Genomic DNA, 26,402 nt, shown 5'->3' with positions numbered 1-26,402 from the left:
TTTATATTTAAATAGTTGAAAAGAGTGCAGTTAATTTTCAAGTTTATAATAGTTAAACTTAGATGACAAACTAAATTTGAGAATAAAATACATCGCAAAAGATTATAGTAGCCTAGGCTATTTCTACGCTCCGTTGCCACTATTCAACAAGTGTAGGGAATCGCGTGGGATTCTATTAGTTTTTATTTCCGCATCATGATGCTTTCTCTGTTTTTCATCACTTGACAAAATATTCAGATAAATTATGCACTCGCAAGAGTTCCAAAGTTTAAAGAAAAAAGTTTGCAAAGCTGCAAAATATTAATTCAATACACGGCCTGTATTTTGGTGTAGATGTTGCTTATTGTTTAATAATTGAGAAGATCCTGCATTTTCTTCCTGCAGGAGAAAATAGAGGATAGAACCAGTGAAGAGCAGGGGTGCCATAGGCACAATCAGAGAACTCTATAAACATCAAAGGTCCACGGTTGTTCAATATCCTTCCAGCGAGTATAAGAAATATTGCCGGAACCACCGTGGATATCAAGAGAAAATTTTCTCCAAGGTGTGTCGGACCAACCGGGTTGTGGTGGATATATGGGTGGACCTGCGGGCTGCCCCAAACAACAGCCTAGTGTACCAAGCTCCCACAAGTCACGCCTGGCCTCTTGCCGGGCTTGGGGAGTAGAACTACTCCCAGAACCTCATCAAGCAGTTGTCAATTAAATAGTGCATTCAAATTACACATTGCTTTAATGAATCATTTCATACACGTAGTACGAGTTTGATAAAATTATCATTCAGAAGATTGCACAATTGTTTTAGTATTTTGTCTGTCTCATTTAAATCTTCACAGGCAGAACAATGAATTGCAAGTCACTCCCGGCCAAATTTGACCAGTCCTCTGATGTATGCTGTATCATTACGTTATATAGTTTCGTCAACGTAATAAAATACATTTTTGTTGACACTGACTGCATATTACCAAAGGGAATGTCAGTTTCATTTCTTATTAATAGATGGCGATTTACGGTTAAGTTTGAAACAATTTACGAAACGGCGTATAAAGTTGGATGACAAGAAGTGTCACAAGTGGCTAAATACTTATCTTCCGGAAAAAAATGCGATGTAGCGACAGTCCACATTCATTAACCGTGAACTTCCGTAATAATATGTGACGGAGCGAGAGATTGTGTAATGGAACTGTTGAGCTCCCGTGAGCACTAACCATGATAGTCATGAGAAATTTGGAGGGGTGTTAGGGACTAGCGGAGTGTGATGGGCTCGTTTGACAAAGCTTTGGGATCACGCAGTGCTACACTTAGTCACGAAAACTCTAGTAATGCTTTTCTGTTAACGCAGTCGCCTGGAGATGCACTATTTGTTAAACTTTTTAACAAAGATACGGATTTTACATACCATGCACGCCTACATCAAATGAACACGGCCGCTTAGCCGTTTCTCACACTCAACCTGGAATTGCAGCCTGCCTTTCAGAACATTGACTTTTTGTTTTGTAAGTGTGCGATCGTGTATTGTAAAGTGGCACGCCATACAGTGCCAGAGTGCCTATTGCAACATCTAGAACAGAGGCAAATGTTCTACCACCTTTTGAAATTATAGTCATAATCATTATCTTTATAAATGTGTCTTCAATCTGACTATGAACCTCCATAACGATAATAGGGCTAGGCTGTTTTGAAATTGCGCGAAAGCGCTTTTTGAGCCATATAAGGCGTGTCATGTGAACGCTGGCTGGCGAGGGTTAGTGATCATAAAGATTCCCCAAAGGATTCGCGGCATGGTGGCTTTTTAGCTATTTACGTGAGATCTATTTATTTAGAGATATATAATGTCTTCATAAAACGAACATGTTTATACGCACGATTTTATGTATAATAAAATTGTGTATGTATATAAATATGTACTTTTTACGAACAGATACGGCGAGGTCACTGGTTGAAATGTATTATCTGGACCGATGGGTCAGCTCGTTAATTTTCGCGCAGTGAGCATGCGTGGTGGGCGTTTAAGGGTGGAGCTACTAGGGCGTGGATGGAAGTCGTGGGAAGGTGTGGGCATAGGAGACGGTGCTCAATGGGCGGAGGCTCTTGAAAGTTTAATGGTTGGCATGTAGGCCGTTGGCAGCTCTAGTTGAGGTATAATTATAAATAGTTTAAAGCAAATTATAATGTCCGGAATTCGGGTACGTACTTGTACTTAGCTAATTGTACTTGCCTAATTGTGCTTGCGGGGGTTGAGCTCTGGCTCTTTGGGCCCCGCCTCTCAACCTTAATTGTGGTCATTAGCGAATGTGGATTTGGGTGCGCGGGGCCATTTATGAATAAATTCTTTGATTTTATTTGAATGGGCGATGGTTGAGGATGTTTGGTGGAGTGTTTCCTCCATTTCAGAGTAGCTTACTTTTTAAAGACTCGTTAATCAGCCATAGGCGAAAAGCTATTGGCTAGCTAGAATGATCAGACTTATTAGTAATGTTTGAAATTACACTACCCGGTATTATTTAATGTAGTGTATGTGTACATGTATTTCTATGTAGCTTCTATTTAATTTTAGTTCTCACCGGATATAAATAACTTGCCTCTTCACTGAAGTCACGGTCAGGTTTCAGTGTCCCAACAGCGTACTGAGCCTCCAGCCCGTCCTCCAAACAAAGATCCAAAAGCGATTCCATCCACCCGTCAAACCCCCTGTTTATGCATGAAAAGCGGTTTACATACGACTCACAACTGCTGACGTTCGAACATATCCGGAACAAGTGCTTCACTAACGAATTTTGTTCGAATCACAACGCTATAAATGCTTCACCCACGTACTACAAATAATCGCCAACAGAACCTAAACACCTAACCTAACCTATCCTATACCTATATATGCACAATATGCTAATATATTATAATATTAATTTGCGAAAATTCCCGTTTTGAATGAACAGCATGTTAAAATTTATGAATGCGTCTGTGGGGTTGACCGCTGAATGTAATGGACTTGAGTCGAGGATGGGTTGGAGCCTCGACTATACTTTTCCTATGTCTATTCCGTTAGGGCATATTTTTGTTAGCTACTGTATTTTCTAGGCCTGCAAAATCGTGGTTTGTATAGGTTATGTTGACGTTGCCAAATAAAACGATTCAAATGTTCCTGTTCCCATGGTATTATCACTTTTTTTATACAACCTGAAGTAACTTTTATATGGGACGGGTTGTGTGAATTTGTGTAATACTGTTAGTGAAATGAACAAATCCACAAGGGCCATGACGAGGATTCGAACCTGCGTCCGAGAGCATACCAGACGCTGCCTTAATCGACTGAGCTACGACATGGTAAAGTGAAACATGTAGTGAAACATTTAGCAAACTAGGCGATGTGTAGCGATTTTTTTTTTTTTGCAAGATATTACGTGACACTAACTCATTAAACGTTTGAATGTAAAAATATAAAGGCATAATACATTATTAATTCATCACGTGCATTGTGTCTGTAATTCCATTTGAAAGATGGAAGAGGGTGGTGCAAAGCTAGTGCACCACACGCGTCGGTAGGCGCGTCCTTGAATGCAATTATACACGTCAATACGCCTTTAACCATTTTCTTTATACGTACTTGTTACTTTTTTGTAATGCGCGTGTAGTCTCTGATTTACGCATGGTTTTCTGAAAGATGCAAAGGCCCAAATATTTTGTTTTGTTTACTGGCGTCAGCAGAAAACGCATCCCTGATCATTTAGCTAAACGAACTAGAGGGTTCAGTTCCTGAACCGATTATGTGCCTCTGTAATCCTTTACACCACCGCCCACGAGATGGGTATGGGGTGCATAATAAAGAAATTGAATTGGATCATTTAGCACCTTCGTTCTTGTATGGACTACAGTATATTGAACATAGCAAGATGGGGTGGCTCACTTAGTTACAGCACATCACATGTTGTTCCTCGTTGTTAGGAACACGTGTAAAACCACAACCTAAATACTCTTGGAGTATTCAATTACCCATCCTTACCGTTCTGTTCCGTCCTGAGACCCGTCCTTGTATCTCGGCGGAAGCGTGAGACGCGAGGCACTCAAGAGGACGAGTTAGCAGTTTGATACTGGGATAACTTTATAGTTTCGTGATAATGCAAACTGCTGCCGCTACTTGTAATGGTGTATAAGAACGGTCAATTTCCAACTGAAATTTGCCGAAAGTTAAAACGTTTCAGAGAGCTAAGCTAAATTTGAAATGGTTTCAATTTAAGTTTTGTGGAATTCAATTATTCTTGTCAAACTTTCATCCTAAAGTCAATAGTAAGAATCAGTTTGTTTTTATACCACATTGTGTTAAATGCTAACCAAGATACCTACATTTTTGCTTTGTCCTTCATGGACTGGATTATAGATCTATTACTACATGTAGGATTGTGTAGCATGTTATTGAGCACTCAACCGCAGAGGATGATTCAATTGTTTATGTAGTGGCGGTTCAGTTAGTGTTAGCCAAACAAAGAATACTGTTTCCATTTGATCTTCCTCCATGGAGAGGGCTAGAGAACTGTTGAACTACATAGTGGGCTAGGTGTCAACACGCACTGCATAATCAGCGGCATCACCTTGCCTAATTATTCAATGGCATTACGCATTGCCTAATTATTCAATAGCATTACACATTGCATAATTATTCAGTGCCATTTCACAATATAATTTATTGATTGCAGTCTTGCCTAATTTTTCGATTGAAGGCTTGGTGCCTTTTTTGATAATTGCATAATTATTCAACTGCAGTATTGTATAATTATTCAACTGCAGTATTGTATAATTATTCAACTGCAGTCTTGTATAATTATTCAGCTGCATTGTGCAACCATTTTTGGTTGGGATATGTTATTTACAATGGAAGAACATTACTTGAAGTGAGAATCGTAGGAGAGGCCTTGACATTACTAGACGGATGAAGTGGCCAATTAACCCCATGTAAAATAATGATATATATATAAACTTTACATTGATGCAGGAAAGTTTTGCTTGTATCCTAGGAAAACTATTAAAATTAGTGTAGTTAAGGAAGCCAACCTAAATCCTTAAGTATTTTTCCAGTTACTCTGTATTGATATAAAATTTTCATTTGCATAAAGTTCCAGTAACATTAAATTTTATCTTCGGATCCCTGCTGAGGATACACGGTAACCAATTACACACAGAAATCACAATAGCGTGATGCCTTAAATGAACAAATCCGCAAGGGCCGTGATGAGGATTCGAACCTGCGTCAGAGAGCATCTCAGACGCTCTCGGAGAGGCTGCAGGATCCAAGTAAGTTCAGTAGAACTTCTGGTTTCAACTCTCTTTACCATGTCGCTGCCTTAATCGACTGAGCTACGGCATGGTAAGAGTTGAAACCAGAAGTTCTACATATCATACTTGGATCCTGCAGCCTCTCCGAGAGCGTCTGGGATGTTCTCGGACGCAGGTTCGAATCCTCGTCACGCCCCTTGTGGATTTGTTCATTTAAGGTAAGCAAATCTGAGCCTAATACAACACATAAACCTAGCTTAATTAAGGCCTGATTCGGTTGGGTTATAATTTTACCCCTTCCCCCCCCCTCTCCCGCCCCTTTACATTGTCTTTCATGCACCTTAAGTCCGTTTCTGAACTAGGCTTAATTGTTCAGTTACAAAATGGTCTTCTCAATATGTGCATAACTGTAATATATTACTATTAAATCCTATATTTAGTGTTGTCCTGTTTGTGAGAGGTTTAATATTCTTGCCGCGAGACGGCGTGCGGGGTGGTGGAAGGTTTTGTAGTGTTAGGAGGGTCTGAACGCGCCTGTCCTCACGGTGATGGATGGGCAAATTACTGTGACAGAGAGGGGTCAAACAGCCTGACATTGCTGAAGGAATATATATTTTTGCAATGTACAAATATGAAGACTAATTGGCGATATAAATTGTGCAAATGCTATATAATTATTAGGAAAATGCTGTTGTGGATATTATGCATATCGACTCTCTTATGGAATTTGATGGTGTATAATTTGGTGTATACAAGTACATGTTAATACCTTGGCGTATGCCCGCGTGGTTGGCGACGGTCATTACCTGGAGGGAGTGTGCCTAAGGGCATATCCTAGGTATTTGTGGTTTTGGTGGTGCGACCCTCTTAATGTGAGGTATTGGGGGGGGGGGGGCTTGGTATTGTAAGTGAAAACATTACACGTTTAAGGCAGCCCCCATTCTTCTAAAATCCAAATTAATAATCGTGAATGTAGTCCTCACGGGCTCTAAAAATGAGATTGTAGTGAATTGAAAGTGTGTTGTGTGGGAGGGTAGGGTGCGAGGGGCTGGCGTGGGAGGAATGGTGTGGGTGTCTGGGTAGTGTCATGCTCACCCTAGAGGGCACCGACGCTCGTGGGAGCGGGATAACACTAGCCCACTGTTGCTGCGTCAACGGTTCCTCTCCACCTTGATCAAGGATCTACCATCGGCAAGTTAAAGTTTGCACTTACGGGCCATAACACTCTGATTTCAATTGCTCAGGGCACGAGGCTGACCACTCGTGGGAAGGACAGACGCCAAGCAGAAGTTTAATTTTTTGTTTCCAATACGGCAGAATAAATTTGATCTTGGCTGCTTAACGTGGCTGGAGATTACGTTATTTGTTAATCATTTGTATTTATTCATATGAATGACTATTGACTATATGTTGTCCAAGTTTAATTTATAACGTATGTTGCTTGGCGTGGAGTTGAGCCACGCTACCAGGATTTGAGGCTTCCAGACGCCCGGTAATTGGTATCAATGAAAGTACGATTTAATACAACCAGCCACTTTACGCTGTAAGAAGATAGACATTACATATACAGTAGACATAACATATACAGTACGTCTGCACAAGCACGCTGCCTCTTCCAGTGTGGTGTACAGAAAAATGAGGAGCCATCCTTTTTAAGTAAAGAGTATTTAAAGAGGTCTTTTTGAATTTTTAGTATTCTTTACTGAAAGGGTTAAGGCTAGAACATTTAAACAAGCTACTCGAGCAACTGGTGGTGGTAAATAACTTTCGATATGGAGTGTTATTTCACCATTATATAGTGGCAATATATGGAGTTTATACCTGGCCTAATAGTGCTGGAGGAGTAGGTCAAGAGAGGTAGTGGCAATACCAACCAGCTTACATGCTTCTTTTTTCTTTGTTTCCATCCTTAGGTCACTGAATCTTCCCTGCCATCCTCCACCCAGCAAGGGCGTAATTGTGGGGAATGTCATGACTTCATATGTCATTGTAATTATTGGGGCCGATTAAAAGTTATAAATCTCTATTCTCTAGGACCGATTAAAAGTTATAAATCTCTATTCTCTAGAGCGCAGGCGATGTGTAATAGAGAGATGTATAATAATCTACACGTGGAAGATACTAGAGGGACTGGTTCCAAATCTGAACACAGAAAGAACATTACATGAGACCAGTAGGCATGGCAGGATGTGCAACATACCCCATTGGAGAGCAGAGGTTCAATATGTACGCTGAGGGAGAGAACTCTTATCAACATCAAGGACCCAAGACTTTTCAACACTTCCACTACACGTCAGGAGCATAACTTGTCGTTTCTCTGTGTTCAAGAGAGATCTTTACAAACACCTCCCAAGACTACCTGATCAACCAGGCGGTGAGTCATATCAGACGACCAACCGGGAGACCGGGCCGCTGGGCTGTTGATCCCCGGAAGCTACACAAGGTAGACTCAAGGTAAGGAATGTGGTAGAGTGGGCGTGTCCCTCCGCCTCCAGTAAGGGTGTGCCCGATAAGCTATGGTCGACCCTTCACTTTCCACTCCTCTCCGTCACCTCCCTCCTTATGGCCAGAGTGTAAAGCTTGCCACATATTATCCTTCCATTACTTACTTCTCGACAGAGGGAGGGAGGGAGGTTCTTTTCACTGCTCCCGCTAGGCTGTTGTATTTTACGGATGTCAGGAAAGCTTGAAGTGAGGTTTCTGGAAAGGTTTGCTTCCAACTAAACAAAGTCAATACGCGTTGACACGTGAGCATCACAGAACGCTGGTTCAAATCACCTCATTGTCTTATGATTTTCTCGGTGTGAGCATCTTCTGTGATAGAAACAGCCTAACCGTGTTCAAGAGATGAGATTCAGCCTTGCAGAAAGAGCGCACAGGCTTTGTCTAGACGGTTATCATAGAGGGTTATACAGGCTAGATGTGCATAATGTTCATGTGGATTTAAATTAGTTGATATGGGTTTACAATAAAGAAATAAGAAAGGTAGAAACTATACTATATTAACCCATTGTGATTGAGGTAATTGTTGTGGACCCGAAACATCAGGTTGAGGGGAGACATCTCCCGTCACGCAGGGTGCAGTTACACCTCCACAGATCTTTAGTACCAGCTCTTGATACTGGTAATGGTTCCAAAGGGCCACCACTTACGGGCTATTCGTGCCCGTGCCACCTTTTAGGTGGCTTAATCTTCATCAATCAATCAATCAATCAGGTTGACTAAAGCAAATAAATAGTAAATATTTAAGTATAGTAAATTTAACAAGGTAGAGGATTTTTGTGTGCCGAATTTAGCATAATTGCATCCATAGATTGAGAAAGGTGGACTCCCATGGTCACTGATACAAAATAAAGGAATTTAGACTAGTTCACCTTGATCAAATAAGTAAGAGGGATAGTAGTAGAAATGAAAATATAGCATTTGCGAAAAACTTACAAATTAAATCTGAGATAACCTACGCGAAGAAATGATATACATACAACTAATTGACAGTGACACCAGTGTTTAAGAAGGTCATAGTTATAGTGAGGGACCTTCCTAAACAATGTGAGGGGCTTACCTGGGAATGTACCGGAATTAATTATAGGGGAGCCAGGAGGCGCTAATGAGTTACGGGAACATTATCGTAATAACAATTCAACCGGACATAAAAAGTTGTATGAGAGAACTCTAGTGCCAGATTTTGTTTTTCATTCATCTGTTGTCCGGCCTCACTCGCCCAACCAAGTGACTGGAACTACAGCTCATCACCGTTCATATGACTAAGGACCTTATATGGATTTGGATCTGCCGAGGGGGAACAGGTGAGGTATTATCCTGGTGGTCGACGGGGTAGAGGTGGCCCTGGTGGCTAGAGGGGAGGGCTTGGTGGCAGTAGTGACGGATAGGGGGGGGGGGGGGAGATGTGCATTGTTGGAGGAAGGGGGTACGGGTTTGTCCTGGTAGAGGGAGGGGAGGGGTACGGATTTGTCCTGGTAGAGGGGGAGGAGGGGTACGGGTTTGTCCTGGTAGAGGGGGAGGAGGGGTACGGGTTTGTCCTGGTAGAGGGGGAGGAGAGGTAGGGGTTTGTCCTGGTAGAAGGGGAGGAGGGGTAGGGGTTTGTCCTGGTAGAGGGGGAGGAGGGGTACGGGTTTGTCCTGGTAGAGGAGGAGGAGGGGTACGGGTTTGTCCTGGTAGAGGGGGAGGAGGGGTACGGGTTTGTCCTGGTAGAGGGGGAGGAGGGGTACGGGTTTGTCCTGGTAGAGGGAGAGGAGGGGTACGGATTTGTCCTGGTAGAGGGAGAGGAGGGGTACGGGTTTGTCCTGGTAGAGGGAGAGGAGGGGTACGGGTTTGTCCTGGTAGAGGGAGAGGAGGGGTACGGGTTTGTCCTGGTAGAGGGAGAGGAGGGGTACGGATTTGTCCTGGTAGAGGGAGAGGAGGGGTACGGGTTTGTCCTGGTAGAGGGAGAGGAGGGGTACGGATTTGTCCTGGTAGAGGGAGAGGAGGGGTACGGATTTGTCCTGGTAGAGGGGGAGGAGGGGTACGGGTTTGTCCTGGTAGAGGGAGAGGAGGGGTACGGGTTTGTCCTGGTAGAGGGAGAGGAGGGGTACGGATTTGTCCTGGTAGAGGGAGAGGAGGGGTACGGGTTTGTCCTGGTAAGAGGGAGAGGAGGGGTACGGGTTTGTCCTGGTAGAGGGAGAGGAGGGGTACGGGTTTGTCCTGGTAGAGGGAGAGGGGGGGGGTACAGGTTCTGGAGGAAGGACTAAAGCGGGTTGTCTTGGAAGGAGTGGGGAGGGGGGGGGGTTCTCATATTAGGATAGAAGAGGTAAAGATCAAAATAAAATGTGAGAATTAATATCTTGTGGCGAGGTGCCGGGAGAGAGTGAGGGAAGGTTGAATAAGCAGTTATTTTTTTTTTTTGCTTGGGCGGGTCTTGGGGAAGGGTAGTAAGGGAGGTTCATTCACCAGAGATGATTGGGCTTTTGACTATATAACAAAAAAAATAATGCCAATTTTCATTAGTGGGCGGCGTTTAAATGGAGCCTCTTGCCAGACTTACATGTATCAAATGATATTGGTCGTTGGACGACTTTAAAGAAATTGATAATAAAGAAACACTAAAAATCTACTGGAAATTTCCTATTGGCCGAGCGTCTTGAACCCAGTGAAGTTACTGTTTTTGAATGCTGTTTGCCCCGGAGGCCTGGTCGACGACCGGGCCGCGGGGACGCTAAGCCCCGGAAGCACCTCAAGGTAGCCCCATTGGCTGGGGCTAATTGTGACTCATCAGTTGTATTTTTGAATTCGTTGGTCTTGTCGAAGAAATCCAGGTTGCAATTCTTTTAACCATGTGGCACAGTTGACTTCAGGCGCATCTGGGAACATCCCGTGCGTAGGTTCGAACCCTCATCACGGCCCTTGTGGATATGTTCATTTGATGTATCACGTTTATTGTGATTTCTGTGTGCTATAGAGTTGGCTTTGGCTTTGGAAGATAGTTTGTAGTGTGCTGGTGAGTGGCGAGGGACGTGGGAGTATGGCTGGTGGGTGGCGAAGGACGTGTGGGTATGGCGGGTGCTGGTGGCTGGCGAGGGACGTGTGGGTATGGCCGGTGCTGGTGGGTGGCGAAGGACGTGTGGGTATGGCCGGTGCTGGTGGGTGGCGAGGGACGTGTGGGTATGGCCGGTGCTGGTGGGTGGCGAGGGACGTGTGGGTATGGCCGGTGCTATTGGCTGGCGAGGGACGTGTGGGTATGGCCGGTGCTATTGGCTGGCGAGGGACGTGTGGGTATGGCCGGTGCTGGTGGGTGGCGAAGGACGTGTGGGTATGGCCGGTGCTGGTGGGTGGCGAGGGACGTGTGGGTATGGCCGGTGCTGGTGGGTGGCGAAGGACGTGTGGGTATGGCCGGTGCTGGTGGGTGGCGAGGGACGTGTGGGTATGGCCGGTGCTGGTGGGTGGCGAAGGACGTGTGGGTATGGCCGGTGCTGGTGGCTGGCGAAGGACGTGTGGGTATGGCCGGTGCTGGTGGGTGGCGAAGGACGTGTGGGTATGGCGGGTGCTGGTGGGTGGCGAGGGACGTGTGGGTATGGCCGGTGCTGGTGGGTGGCGAGGGACGTGTGGGTATGGCCGGTGCTGGTGGGTGGCGAGGGACGTGTGGGTATGGCGGGTGCTGGTGGGTGGCGAGGGACGTGTGGGTATGGCGGGTGCTGGTGGGTGGCGAGGGACGTGTGGGTATGGCCGGTGCTGGTGGGTGGCGAGGGACGTGTGGGTATGGCCGGTGCTGGTGGGTGGCGAGGGACGTGTGGGTATGGCCGGTGCTGGTGGCTGGCGAGGGACGTGTGGGTATGGCCGGTGCTGGTGGGTGGCGAGGGACGTGTGGGTATGGCGGGTGCTGGTGGGTGGCGAGGGACGTGTGGGTATGGCGGGTGCTGGTGGGTGGCGAGGGACGTGTGGGTATGGCCGGTGCTGGTGGGTGGCGAGGGACGTGTGGGTATGGCCGGTGCTGGTGGGTGGCGAGGCACGTGTGGGTATGGCCGGTGCTGGTGGCTGGCGAGGGACGTGTGGGTATGGCCGGTGCTGGTGGGTGGCGAGGGACGTGTGGGTATGGCGGGTGCTGGTGGCTGGCGAGGGGGCCATGTGGCTGTGATGCTGGTGCCTCAAAGGCCCGACTGAGTGGTTGTGGGCTATGCGTTCTGTAATTGGTTGCCACTTGCATCCCCTGAATGGGTCATGAATTATACCAGTCATGACCGGTGTGAGCTATGTACAAAATGTACTTTGGGTCGTGACTGCCCGAGCGACGGCCTGTTGCCTCTTGGCACAGACTAATGGCGGTGGATGAAGGAGTGATTGGTGCTTCTCAAGTCTCCGCAGGCTCCCGATTGCCGTCGGGTTAGCACCAGAATCCTGCTCCTCGCTAATGACTGGCTGCTTAGGTTACACCCAGGAGCGGCAGGATGCGCTGGCGCAGGGGCCACCAAGTTGGCAGCACTGAGACTTGTAATGTAGTGAGAGGTGGGGGGAGGGCGGTACAGCACGGGGAGTGCTAGAGGAGCTAGTGGAAGAGCGAGGTAGCTTGGGTGATGGCGGGGTGGGGGGGGGCTTAGTGCTAGAGGGGGTAGCAAGGCTGTACAAGGTGGAGGATGGCGGCAGCCCGCGGCCTGTTATGGTCAGCGGCTGGAGCCGGGTGGGCACGGAAAAGTTGCGACGCCCCTGGAATTTTTAATGAGCGTCGCACAGACAATGCATAACGATGTTCTAGGTTAGTGGATTTCAGTGGGGACTCCTCGGTACTCAGAACGAACAGATTCGTGGTCGTTGTTGGTCTTGGAAGCCTGATGGCGGCGCTACGTTGAAACTCTGAACACGCGAAGGAATGTATGAAGGCCTATAGATAGCTGGTTGGAACTATGAAATAGCTGTTGGGGTGGGGTCAGTGTGTGCAGGTGTTTTCTACCTGGAGAACTTGAGGGGGTAGGGGAGGATTGAAGGAAGTTGGGGGGGGGGGAGATTCACCTGTTGGGGTAGCTACGTTAGTTGGCCGGCGTGTTGGGTGGAGGTGGGTTGTAACCTGTTATTCCAGGGAGGGGTCCCAGTTTGTCTGGGATGCTGCATGGAGGTGCCTTGCGTTCTTGTATTTATAGGATGCCGTGTTACTTCATCCTTTCTTCGATGATAGTACGTATATTAGTGAAAGTTGAGAAATGGCAAGTAAAAAGACAAGGACTCCCTCGGTTAGTCTCGTGACTTCATTGAGGTCCGCATTGTCTCCCTCCCTCCTCATCCCTCCACCTCTCCCCGGAACCCACATTTCCCCCCACCCTTCATCTTTAACCTTATCTCGATAGTTTTATTTTGCTTTCCTGAGAGCATTTGTTAAAATACTTTTCCTTGACCCACTTGTACCACTGCACTGGTTATCAAACTGATCTATCAACGAGTGGAACTGATTGCAATTATTGGCAAGGTGTAAATAGTGGTTAGTGTGGAGGGGGAGAGGTAAGGGAAGATGAATGTAGTAGTGAGCCACTCGTAACGTCCGCCACCCTGGCGCCATCCTCAAGTCCCCGCTGGAGCTCCACTTGGGTGTTTCACCACGCCTGTTTGATATGCGCTGCCACGCCCACACGCTCTTGCCTCTTGTGGACCAACACACTTAATGTGTATTATCTTCTGTCGCCCGATTTTCTCATTCCTCTGTCTGCTTGTGGCCTGATGATAACATTTCTTGAGGTTATCTTGAGATGATTTCGGGGCTTTTAGTGTCCCCGCGGCCCGGTCCTCGACCAGGCCTCCACCCCTAGGAAGCAGCCCGTGACAGCTGACTAATACCCAGGTACCTATTTTACTGCTAGGTAACAGGGGCATAGGGTGAAAGAAACTTTGCCCATTGTTTCTCGTCGGCGCCCGGGATCGAACCCGGGACCACAGGATCACAAGTCCAGTGTGCTGTCCGCTCGGCCGACCGGCTCCCTCAAGGTAAGGTCAAGACATCTTGACCTTAAACAAACAAGAGCCTTAAACAAAGGCTCGTCATGAACAACAGAAAGGGTTGAATGTAATTGGTTGCTGTGAATCCTCGTGTTCTTGTAATGAAAACACAGCTTCCTAACGATGCTGGACTCTACTTTCAAGAGTCTTTTTAAAATATCTAATATGAAAAATGTTTTGCTCATTGTTTATTAACCCCAGACATGCACTACCCACCCACATAGGTTTACAGGGATTTAGAGGTTATAAATGTAATTAAAATGCATTAATAATAACTTTTATAAATAATATTATGGTTCATAAATTGTTATGCATTGAAATGTATTCCAATTTTAAATCGTGTCATAATTAATTACCACACCATTTGTAGTACTGTAATTGTAACAACCCCTTGTCTTTGACGTTAGATTAGTGGAGAATTTTCCCCAAAATGCAACTAAAGTCTAAGGTGTGTCTCTAGTAACACTGCCAACGCCCACCTATACCTTTCCTATCAGACGTAATTATTAGGAGAATGCGCCAAGCCAGTATGACATCACATGGAAGGGACACGAGAACAGAATAGGAGGAAGGAGCGAAGGAATGGTGCCCAACCTCTGACCATTGGAGATCAGACGCTGTCCTGCAAGAAACAAGACCGTTGCAGTACCGACCTGTGCAGGTAGTTGGCCACTTCTTGAAGAAAACCTAGAACAAGTGACCTGATCGGTAACCAAAGACGGAAAAGGAAAGATGTGGGAGTCGTGATTAGGTAGCACAGACATGGGCACCATAGAGTTATTGGACATCGCTTAGCTGACAATGTCTCAACACAGGCTGAACTTCAAGCTGTATTAGCGGGCTCAGGGGAAGTAGTTAATAGTAAACATACCAGTTCTTTTTATTGACGGGCTTAGGAATCATTAAATAGAATAGTACTGTATGCCACATCAAATTGTATGGGCGTTTGATAATGGCACGTTACTAGTTTACCAGATTGAAACACCACCAAAAATGTATCACTGAAAATCTTGTAATTGCACTGTGCGACAACTGTTGAATTTATTGTAAATGTATTTGTAATTGAAAATATGATAATTATTTGTGTACTGTTTGGATTTGTGAGCCTCTTGAGGGACCTTTAATAGAGGAGGGTAGAAACAGCCTAAGCTGTTCTATCGTTTTGGGATGTATATTCTCAATAGACGTTCTTGAGCTTGTGACCTGACCTGATCTGTTGTCTGCTAGTTTACCGTAATCACCAAATTTATGGGTACAGGTAAAAAGATCCATTCCCTTGGGAAATTGTCCCCCAATACTAATAACACTCAAACCGCGCCCCTATATTCTAGGGCGGCCATGGTTGCTACTTAGGATCATTTCTCTATGCATATATATATAAAATATAATATTTTATATTATAAATATTATATTATAAAATATAACGGTAGGAGAAGAAAATATCAGTGTTCAGTGAGGATCCACAAGGTCTTCTCTGAGTACTCTTTATTTTCTTCTCCGAGGCTATGGGTCCCTACACTTGCACCAGAGGTGGTACCCCTTCTAGGTTAAAAAAAAAAAAAAAAATATATAATTGTATTAATATTTCTTTTAATGCTTTAATAGAAGCTTCATGTTAGGATCTCGGGTAAACAGTGTAATCATACACTGAAGTAGTTTGTAACTTAGGAAATGAAAATTACATATAAATAATTGCTCGAGCAACCACATTTTGAAACTAATCAATGAACAAATGAACTAATGAACAAACTCGCAAGTCAAGCCTGGCCTCGGGCCGGGCTTGGGGAGTAGAACTCCCAGAACCCCATCAACCAGGTATCAATCAGATAATGGAACGACTTGCTTATTTTAGTGGGCCATGAAATCCGCGTATACGGCATTGCATTCAATTTGGCCCTATTCTGTACTTGACTAGTTCTCGACGTTGTTAGTTTATAATATAAAATACTGGGTGTTTAGATAACTCGTTAGTTCAGATAATATCAGACAAAGCCAGATAAAAATCTGGCAGTGGCAAATCTGACAGCCAGATTTTTATCTGGCTGTGTCGGTGTCCTTCCTCCTCCCTCCCCCGTCTCCCAGCATTTCCCTCCTCACTCTCGCCTCGCCTCTCCCCTCCCCTCCCCTCGCCTCTCCCCTCCCCTCCCCTCCTCACCTCACTTATAACAAAAATATCTAGAAAGCCTCGCCGGCGCTAGCCACGTGTCTACCGAATGTTTACAAGAAGGCGAACGGCTAGCATGAGAGCCTTCATAGGAGGGAGGGAAGGACTCGCTTTTACAAACATACACATGATCCTCTTGGACAGATGATGAATCCTTATCACACATAGACCTACACACATTTAAGCATTTGCAATAATTAGTTTTATTTAAGCCGTAGTTTACACTTAATGTCTCGTAGCACAATGTATGCGTGTACTGGTCCGTTCTTACATAACCTACCAAATCATACCTGATGTAGTTCTTGCATAATAATTTTTAATACACAGCTTCAAACGGAAAATAGGAACAAATTGTGAGATTATTGGATCTGCATCATTATGCCTACATAAGGTGCATCTCACATTTCTTAAGATTGGTTCATAGCCTATTAACCTTTTTCGTTGTGCAAGGTGTTAGTTCATTACTGGCTGTGGGAATGTTTGATATTAATATTAATTTATTATATTGTTTATGTAATATCTGAGGGAATTTAAAAAAAATTGCAGTCCTCGTGTTCAGTTCTACATATGCTGTTGACTTTATTTTATTTACTTACATTTCGAGCAAGAAACTGAATGTTACAACACTGAGTACTGACCTCACTGTATGAATACTGAACTCACTGTACGAGTACTTTCTTTCATTTTTGACGCATATGTTTCAACCTTCGTGTACAATTTCCTCTTGTCTGAACATATTGAATATGAGGATAGTGCTGGTTGACCTTGGGTAACGGAAGACAACGCCCCACCTAGGCAGCTCTCCCATAGTGTTCACTACTGTACCGAACTAGCACGCTTGGAACGTACCAAGCACTAGGGTAAACGCACGCGCTATTCTTGTGAGTTTACCAGCTCATCTCGACATCTCATCTCTCAAGTTAATGTGGCTAGTACACTTAGCAAGAACTGCTGTGTCACGTGCTGGGTCCCCTCACCCCTTTCCCAACATCTTCATCCACTTTCTTACTGCATGTGTGTGACCTTTGATAACCATATCCTAAATAAGTGTTTTACGAAAGAAAAACTTCAGGAGGGTTGAGTTAGATGTACATGGTACATCTCACACAAGGTGCAGCGGGGGTTTTCAATATTCCCGTAGTAGTATAACGGACAACCTGATTTTCATGTACACTCCGGAAGTAACTATGCGATGCTGCACACTGACTACCTGCGTGATTAAGTGTACCTGCAAGGCCATGGCGCTTCTGAGTTATTATACGGCCCACGCCTGTAAAGGCTCTCTTACTCTTCATGCGAGTGTCACCACTCCCTCTTGTCCCAGCAGCCGTCGCCAAGGTCTACCGTAGCCACACTACGCCAACAACACTGTCGTCTCTAAGTGGCTCTTGATGTCCTTGTTAATCATGGGTAGTTCAGTGGTATCGTACCTGGAGCGGGTATCCATGCCATGTACACTCGGCATTTGGTTTACAGCGCGAAAGTCTAATGTGTTAACATATTTTGTGAACTTAAGAGGCTTGGGAGACGATGGAGAGTCTTAGCAAATTTTTGGTCGGCCTCTTGATCGTCAACTGAGGTTTTCCCTGAGGTCTTCATGTCTACTCCTGTCCCGTTCTGACCTGGTGAACATGCGATGAAAGCTATTTATTTCCTAGCAAGTCTTAGGGACTCTTAAGGTTAGTGATGTTACTTTGGATTTGGAGTGTTGAATTATTATTTTTTCTTTATTAAATAATATATAATATAAAGACCATATTTACATCATTTTACAAGGAAAAATACTACTTTTCACTACAGCTTACAGGGTGGGTATGGAGTCCCAAATAAATTAACTAAACAACAAAATGTATTCTAGTGGTGCTGCTACCGCAAAGTGGCACATGACGCACACAAGTTGGGTGGAAGGGAAGTTGTTATAGTTGTATGGCACAACAGGTAGAAATGTGTTCAGGTGTTATGGTGGAGGGAGAGACGGGAGGAGGCAGGCGAGATGAAGGCGTACGTGTGGTAGCGTAATGATGGTCCTGGCAGCCCAGTGTGTGTTGGGAGAAGGCGGTGGCCGTGGGGTGGTGGAGTGGCGGCGGCCTGGGGGTCGGTGAGGGTTGGGGAGGGTTGGTATTTACCCCCCCTACCCCTCCACCTCCCCCCCCATACCCCTTACCACTTCTCACTCGCTCCCGATTTTACAACCCCAGGCGGGGCCCCTGGCGGTCGGGACCAGTCAAACTCTGAAGGAATGAGTGTGGTATATAAAAGCGAGCTTGACTTGAGTGGAAGAGGGAATGAGCAGCGTACGCTGACAGCCGCCCACACCAGTGACAATGAATTGAGAGAGGTGGAAACTGTAATGTTTGCCGCAGTCAACAACCAGATGAAGGGGGGGGGGGATACCGACACAAAAAAATGGGGTGGGGGTGAGAAGGGTTAAATGTTGAGAGAAGAGGTAAGGATAGTGTGGGGGTAACGCGTAGGGGGAGAGACAGCGTGAAGAGGTAGGGATGGGAGTTGAAATTTGTTGAGGTGGTAGAGATACTATTGGCTGGAGAGTATAATTGATGACTGATGATTATATGGTAATGATGGTTACAAAATGAAAGATGACTGAAGGCAAGATGGTAAGGAGGAGGAGACAGGGAAAAAGATACTAGGGATGACATTGATTTTGGTAATAGTAAGTTGGATAAGGCTGGTGGTGGTGGTAGTGGGTGTGGTGGTAACGTGCACAGCCCATGATCCTGGGGGTGGGGCAGCGAGCCAGGCGACGGGCAGGTGCTTCCCCCTCCTTTTAACCACTCTTTCCCCCCCCCCCCCTCCCCATCCTCTTCTCCCATTTGCTCACGCGTGCCCCTTCATTCTTGTCTGCAGCCCCCTCTTGTCCGCCACCACTGTGATTTTTGAATGCCAAGTGTTCCTGTTGGTTATGGGAGGGTGTTTCCGGGTGGTGGGGCGAGACGTTAGCCATGGTCTCGCTCAACAAAAGGCTCAACTTTGTGGACACGCGACACGATATGTTCAGAGGTTTTGTCATGTATGTACGCTTTTAGACAACAAATGACACATTCAATATTTGATCACGGTCAATCGAGAGATGTATCCTAGTCCCTATATTAATTAATTTAAGCACGTGTCGCAACACATGTCATATAAATATTCAGAAAAAAACACACACGACCACCGGCTATACGGCACTTAAACCTATATTTTAATATAGGGTTAATGTGGAGGTATACGTCCCTAGCTGTCCTTGAGCATTTAAGATTACAATTCTAGTTTTTCTGTCGTCTGGTATACAGGTTGGCGAGATCATATGCTGGTGAGAGTGTGAACGGTAAAGTATTTGGGAGTGTCGAGGGGTGTGGAACACGTACTCACCTGGTTGAGCTTCGGCTCTTTGGTCCTGCCTCTCAACTGTCAATCAACACGGTTGATTGATTCCTGACACGTTGAGATTGGGTACAGATTCCTGAGCCTATTAGGCTCATCACACACACAGAAATGACAATAGCATGATATATCAAAACATTTTTTATATATCACGCTATTGTGATTTCTGTGTGTAATGAAGTAATGGCGAAGAGGTAGAACGGCCTATTGACATGGCTCGAGTGCATGGGGGAGTTGTGTAGAACCCTGGTTTGTCTCGGAGAGGCTGCAGGATCCAAGTAAGTTAGGTACACCTTGTTTCAACGCTTTTTGACCATGTCGTAGCTCAGTCGATTAAGGCAGCGTCTGGGATGATCTCGGACATAGGTTCGAATCCGCGTCACGGCCCTTGTGGATTTGTTCATTAGGCTCTATCATATCTACGTTTGAAATTGTGTATGGAGTCTGCCTCCATCACGTCACTATTTAATGCCAAGTGCTTTCCATTTTTCAACTACCTTGACACTAAAAAAAAAATTCTAATATATCTATGGCTCATCTGGGTACTAAAGTTTCCACCTGTGTTCCCTTGTTCATGTACCCTCCCCCCCCCCCGTGTTGAACATATGTGGGGGAAGAACACACATTTGGTGTAATGTGATGTAGTTGTGGGTATGAGTACGGATGTGGTCTTGCGTGTTTAAGGAAAATAGAGGGAAGAAAGGTTGAATGGGGCGAGCTAGTTTAGGCAAGGTTGGACTTTGGGGCGGGCCTTCCGGTATTTATTTGGTGGGGCTGGCGGGCAGGTGGCGTGTTTAGGGGTTGACAACCTCACGGGCGATATTGCTCTGGGCTCAACCATACCAAGTTACACACATGTATCTCCTAAACCAATATTTATACTAATACAATAATTGACATTGCCCGATAGCGAAAGCAAGCCTAGTTTTGTTGTAGGTTTCGAGTCAATAATGTGTGTGTTTCAACAGGTAGCCTACTGTGGATAGGTTATAAGATATTTATCCAGGTAGAGGTACATATATTGAAAATGAGTTACAAACATGATGTCGGATTACTAGATAGAACTAGTACATACAATGCCTGAAGCCACTAATACGCACAGCGTTTCGGGCAAAACAAAAAAAATCTAGGTCTTGTCAAAGTTTTGGCCTTAGCCACTGACCTTTGTCTAAATCTTAATTAGTCATGTACTGAATAATGTTTTTATATATTAATAATAAGGTATGTAATGTAGGTTATACATTAATGTAATAAATACCTGATGTCATACTTTCTGATTTATGACTGAATCCCGGAGGCAAGTATATTTGGCAAAGTAAAGGAGAAATTTGGTTAAGGTGAACTACAGGCACTTCAGGCGGGTTTGGAGGAAGTACGCTTCAAAACTAAAAGGATGTTAATGTATTTGTTGATAGCCAAGGAGCACTTGATTCCTTACAGTCGAAATCCAATCTTCATGTCCATAATTGAGGATTGTAAGAAAAAAGGATAAATGAGATACTGTACAGCTGAAAGATCAAAGTGAAATTCACGTGGATTCCATCTTGTGTTGGAATAGTGCTCAACAAGGTGGCGGATGACCTGGCCAAACGTGCCGCATCAGGACCACAAGTTGACATTGAACGTGTTTTAAAAATGAGACAAATAAGAAGCAATACTAGAAATATTCAGGCACAGGTAGAAGTGGTGAGACGTATACTGTATGAGAGAAGCCAAGCCATGTAACACACTACATCTGTGTGTGTCAAAACGCCCATTTCACTTATGGTAAAAGGAGAAATGCTTGGAGTGACTGTGTCCACATGCGGCTCAGGCTTGGGTACAAATATTATCGGGAATATGTGATAGGTGTTAATGATGATTAAACGTAATGTAAACTGGTATGTTAAGGTCTCGCACCCTCACTCATTATGTTATTGATTGCCTGCTGATTAATGTACTGTATATAGAAACTGAGATAAAGATTGTTCCTGAACAAATAGTCAGATGTGTCAGAACTGAAATGACAGTTTTGAAATTCTGACAGATGTGTCAGAACTGAAATATTGATGATAGTCTGGCGATATATAAGAATTTTGCACCAAGATTGTAACTGCTGAATTGTCTGAATATCTATTTGCAAATTGTCCTGTGTACCCAGTGATAAAAGTATTTGTATGTACGTCTAGTAACATACTACATGTGTAAAGCACGGAAATGTATATGTTTATCACTCGGGATGTTCGGTAATATGCGGTATTGTTTGTGTATCAAATGTATGAACACGTTGTACTCAACGGGGTGAGAATAGCTTGAGCTTCCTCATCCCTTTGTGTGTGTTTATACCACAAATACCAGCATTATCCTCACTTTAGTAAGACTTAATCGAAATCCTCAGATTAGGCAAAATTGTAATTAATTTTGTCAATAAGGATGTTAATAATAATAATATACCACAATAAACTTATTTTAATTCAATTTCGGTCGGTTTTTCCCTCCTAACTTGGGGGTGAAGTGAGCTTGATGAAATTTAGTGGTGATGGCCGCCAGATGAACATGTACGGTGCAGCTGACGTCATCCTCCCCGCGGACCTCGACCAATGCTGCTCGTGTTGGTAATTATTTCCCCGCTCACAGGTTGAGGTTCGGGGCCTTTTAAGGACCCTGGGCATCGGATATTCACTATCTGTTTGGGCCTTTTACGGCGTACCCCAAGGTGGCGTTGACCACAAGCCCAGTGGTGGCGTTGACCTCGGGTTGTGCTCGAACCGTAGCCCTCCCGCGCCCTGCTCTGCCCTGCTCTGCCCTGCTGATCTGTATCGGACCTGGACGGAGTCTTCCTGACGCTTTACCAGGTGGTACAGCACATGAGGATGCTTCTCCCTCCTACACTTTGGTTTCCATCACCAAAGCTGATAAGATTTTTTTCCTTGCTAGTATCACTCATTTTCAAATTGGGAATAATTTTTTTTTTAATTTTTTTTTTTTTTTTACTTCACTTGCGACCTTCAGTTGTTTCTTAACGAATATGCACAGTCATCCTGGGTGGGGTCTGGAATCATTACCTTGCACCGCTAGATATAATAAAATAAGATGTGCTCTCCGCAATTATTGTTGAGATGATTTCGGGTCTTAGCGGCCCGGTCCTCTACCAGGCCTCCTTTTTGTTACACCCCCTCCCCCCCCCAGGAAGTAGCCTATTAGCAACTGTCTAACTCCCAGGTACCTATTTACTGCTAGGTAACAAGGACATCAGGGTGAAAGAAACTCTACCCATTTGTTTCTGCTTCCACCGGTGATCGAACCCGGAACCTCAGGATTCCGAATCCGAAGCGCTGTCCACTCAGCTGTCAGGCCCCTTCATACCCTACATACCTTAATACCCCAGGAGTAATTACCCTTAATACCCTACATAACCTGAATAATTTGTAAATATGGCGTGTATACCAAGAGGTGTTATACTCGTATACTGTAGATGATGATGAGATAGGTTAAGCTACTCGGAACAAGTAGCACGGGCTATGTTGAGCCCGTAGTGGACTTACCTGGCACAGGAGTGGTGCTGTGTGTGTGTCTATACTGTGGAGTTAGCCAGAAAGTTAAATACACTAAAAGATGTATTCCTGGAAGCCACCTTTCCTCACACTAACACCGGAAGTTCAGATGATCATAACATCAGCTGCATTTGGGAAGGAAGGGGAAGGAGGGAGGGAGGGAGCTGGCAAACATAAGAACAGCATTTAGGAATGTAAACAAGGTCTCCTTAAAGAAAAGTTTGTTCTCGAGACCAATACCAAAATACACCATACCAGCATAGACTCTTCGCCTCGTGATGCACGAAGAAACTTGGTGCAAACTTGTATACTTTTACAAGTCTGATTAATAAATTAAGACTGAAGACAGGCTAGGATAACTAAATTAAATAATCCCTGCTTAAGAAGCAAGGAGCAACAGAGGTGGATAGGCCATTGATCACAACTTTAAAAGATGTCTATTCCCTTTAAACATAAAATAGGACACGAGTGGAAGATGTCGAAGAAGCACAAGCACTTGTACATTTTATAGGTCATCCAGTGGAATACACCGGGGGAACCGGTCGGCCGAGCGGACAGCACGCTGGATTTGTGATCCTGTGGTCCTGGGTTCGATCCCAGGCGCCGGCGAGAAACAATGGGCAGAGTTTCTTTCACCCTATGCCCCTGTTACCTAGCAGTAAAATAGGTACCTGGGTGTTGTTAGTCAGCTGTCACGGGCTGCTTCCTGGGGGTGGAGGCCTGGTCGAGGACCGGGCCGCGGGGACACTAAAAAGCCCCGAAATCATCTCAAGATAACACCGACATGTGTCGATGTTGGAAGTCCTCTCCATTCACAACGTTAAAAGTGCATGACACATGCGTCGACAGTTTTCAAAACAGTAGGTACCAGAGCAAAGAGGCGGGGCAGGGAGTTGGGCCCCACATCCCGTAGACACTGATGTGTAAGCACCAGTAGTACCTGCCTGATGTGATGGGTCATGCAGGTGACCAGACTGGCTGTAGACTTACACTCACCTGGATCTTACCACGGGAGGGTTCTGGGGGGTTCTTGTCCGTCACAAGCCCCGCCGGTCTGGGCTGAGGCTTGACTTGTGAGAGCTTGGTCTAACACTGTTGCTTGGAGCGTCCCACATGTCCACTCCGTGCCTCCAGACCTCCCCCTCCCTCCCTCCCACCACGTATGTTGCTCTAAATTAATTTTCAGCCCTATCTTGTAACCCAAGTACTAATGTCTTATATAATTCTAAAAGTAATGACTTTGGGCCTATGTAAATGCACTTAATATCTTAATATCTGCCAGAAACTAGTACTATGAAGTACCTGTCATTGACATTGCCAGTGTCAGTGATTCTGGTTATATATCTTTATCTCGCTTTCTATATATATATATATATATATATAATATAATATATATATATATATATATATATAATATATATATATATATATATATATATATATATATATATATATATATCTCGCCCCCCATTCTTCCCCTCTTCTTTTCCCCTCTTTACCCGATCTCCCCCTTGTCCTCCGTCTCCTCTCTTACCCCTCTTCCTTTATCTCAGAAAAGTTAATAAGTATTTAGACAACTTTATAGGAAACGCACCAACTATTTCAATGAAAATCGCATGGTCGGTTATTATAAATGCTAATATTTCTTAATGTAGTTAACGTTGGTCGGCGCCTGCCTATGTCCATCCTGTACCCCAGACCATTTCCCATGCAAAGTTGGGTGAAGCTAGCTCCAAGCCTCTGACCTCCAACCTTGGACTGACATGCTCTGATAAAGATGGAACGTGGGTTGTGGCTACTTCATATTTCTGCAATGGCTTTGCTACAGAAAGAAAGGCGTATTGTCATGGCTGTGTAGATTGCGAGAAATCTGCAAGAGAAGCAGTTGGAAGTGGCGAGAGATTTTTAACAAGTCAGTTCGATCTGCTAAGTTTCTGCAATACTAAGATACATGGAAATGTAATATAGTGGAATGGAGTAAATTTTACAAGAATAGGAATGAAAAGAGAAAAATGGACTATCTTGACAGGTAAGGAACAATAAATTTTTACTGCAGTTCACAGTCGTGGAAATAGTTCGAAGAAGTAAAAGGGGAGGTTGTTGTTTATACACTTTGTGAATGGTGAGGGAGGATTTTTTTTGTTTAATCTGTGTAGCTTAGAGACCGAGGTGTAGGTGTGATATCATAAGAGATATAGATTAATTGTACTTATGTGAACCGTTAAGTGACTCATGAGAAGGGTATAATGGGGGTAATGATATCCCAGGAATAAAGGACAATGGTTGTAGATATAAAGGTTTATACAGTGAGAGCAGAGTGTATTAATTTGTATTACTGACATTCCAATTAATCCTGAGAGCGTCGAGTGTAGTATCCTTGTGTGATGAGAGCCGCGAGGGCAGTACCTCGAGGCTTCCCATCACATCTTGTTACTGTATCAGGCGCTGTGAAATGGTTGTACCTAATAGCTTCAAAGAGGTAAACTGTTAAAGAACAAATCCACAAGGGCCGTGACGAGGATTCGAACCTGCTTCCGGGAGCATCCCAGACACTGCCTTAATCGACTGAGCTACGACAGGGTTAAGCTCAGTCGATTAAGGCAGTGTCTGGGATGCTACCGGACGCAGGTTCGAATCCTCGTCACGGCCCTTGTGGATTTGTTCATTTGATGCATCACGTTAGTGTGATCTGTGTGTGTAAACTATTAATTAAAAGGCTGAGAATGTAAATGATCGAGACCTGACAGATGAGCACAAATGTGGATTATAGTGCTCAAGACAATGAGGAAATGAGTGTTAATGCCACGAAGAATGTATAAAATATTTGGTTCAGGACGTCAAGGAGTGTGAGGAGTTTCACAACTTTGTAGGAGAATGAGAGGAACTGCTTGATGGGATGAGGTGGCAAGACCAATTACCAAGAGACGCCAGAAACGGTTCGAATCCTCGTCACGGCCCTGGTGGATTTGTTCAAGAAACACCAGAGTTTATGTATTTATATCTTGAATGAGAGGAAGCAGCAAAACGGGAGTATGACCAGGAAAATGTACGCAAAAAAAAAATAGTTAAGCGTGAAAATAATTAGTGAATAGGGATACAAAATAAAAAAAGTTGTTCAGATAAGCTCTTTTGTTAAGTAGAGCAAGAGACTGGAGGATGTTTGAACGGAAATGTTACATGGAAGAATGTTGAATGAAATCTAGTGTGTGTGGAGGTGATGGGCGGCTAATGAGAAACATTATTGAGATGTTTTAATATTGCTGTATCACGGGAGTTGTGGTGTGGGCGACAGAGCGAGAATTGTGGCACATTACGTGAGAGGCTTCAGGCGCAACTCTGCACACCTGCAGTGCGGTTCAAGTAAGTTAAGAGATAATTAACTACGTCCCAAAAGTCTAGAGTAGCTTAAGCTATTTCTGCCCCCTCATCTTATATGCTTGTAAAGACACTAACACGTGTAGCGTTTCGGGCAGGGGTCTTCATCTTAATTTTCCCTGGAATACGACCAGCCAAATAGTTTTAACAACCAGGTACCTATTCACTGCTGGGTGAACAGAGGCGTTGTAACAAGAGAGCAGT

General features: G+C 44.7%; 1 protein-coding gene across 9 annotated transcripts in view; it reads left to right on the top strand.

The window, feature by feature from the left end:
* The window catches only part of how (protein held out wings), a 235,059-nt gene that overhangs the window by 4,514 nt on the left and 204,143 nt on the right, over positions 1–26,402 (top strand). The window contains exon 2 of one of the 9 annotated variants that reach the window (XM_069328321.1): positions 7,336–7,721. The exons of the other annotated variants lie outside the window; for them this stretch is intronic. The gene's annotated coding sequence lies outside the window, so the exon portion shown is untranslated. The remainder of the gene's footprint in view (positions 1–7,335; positions 7,722–26,402) is intronic. 9 annotated transcript variants of the gene reach the window in all.

Source organism: Procambarus clarkii, chromosome 1, assembly GCF_040958095.1.
Source record: "Procambarus clarkii isolate CNS0578487 chromosome 1, FALCON_Pclarkii_2.0, whole genome shotgun sequence".
Taxonomy (NCBI): Eukaryota; Metazoa; Arthropoda; class Malacostraca; order Decapoda; family Cambaridae; genus Procambarus; species Procambarus clarkii.
Note: the sequence above shows the minus strand (reverse complement) of the source record. Positions and strands in the feature narration are given on the sequence as shown.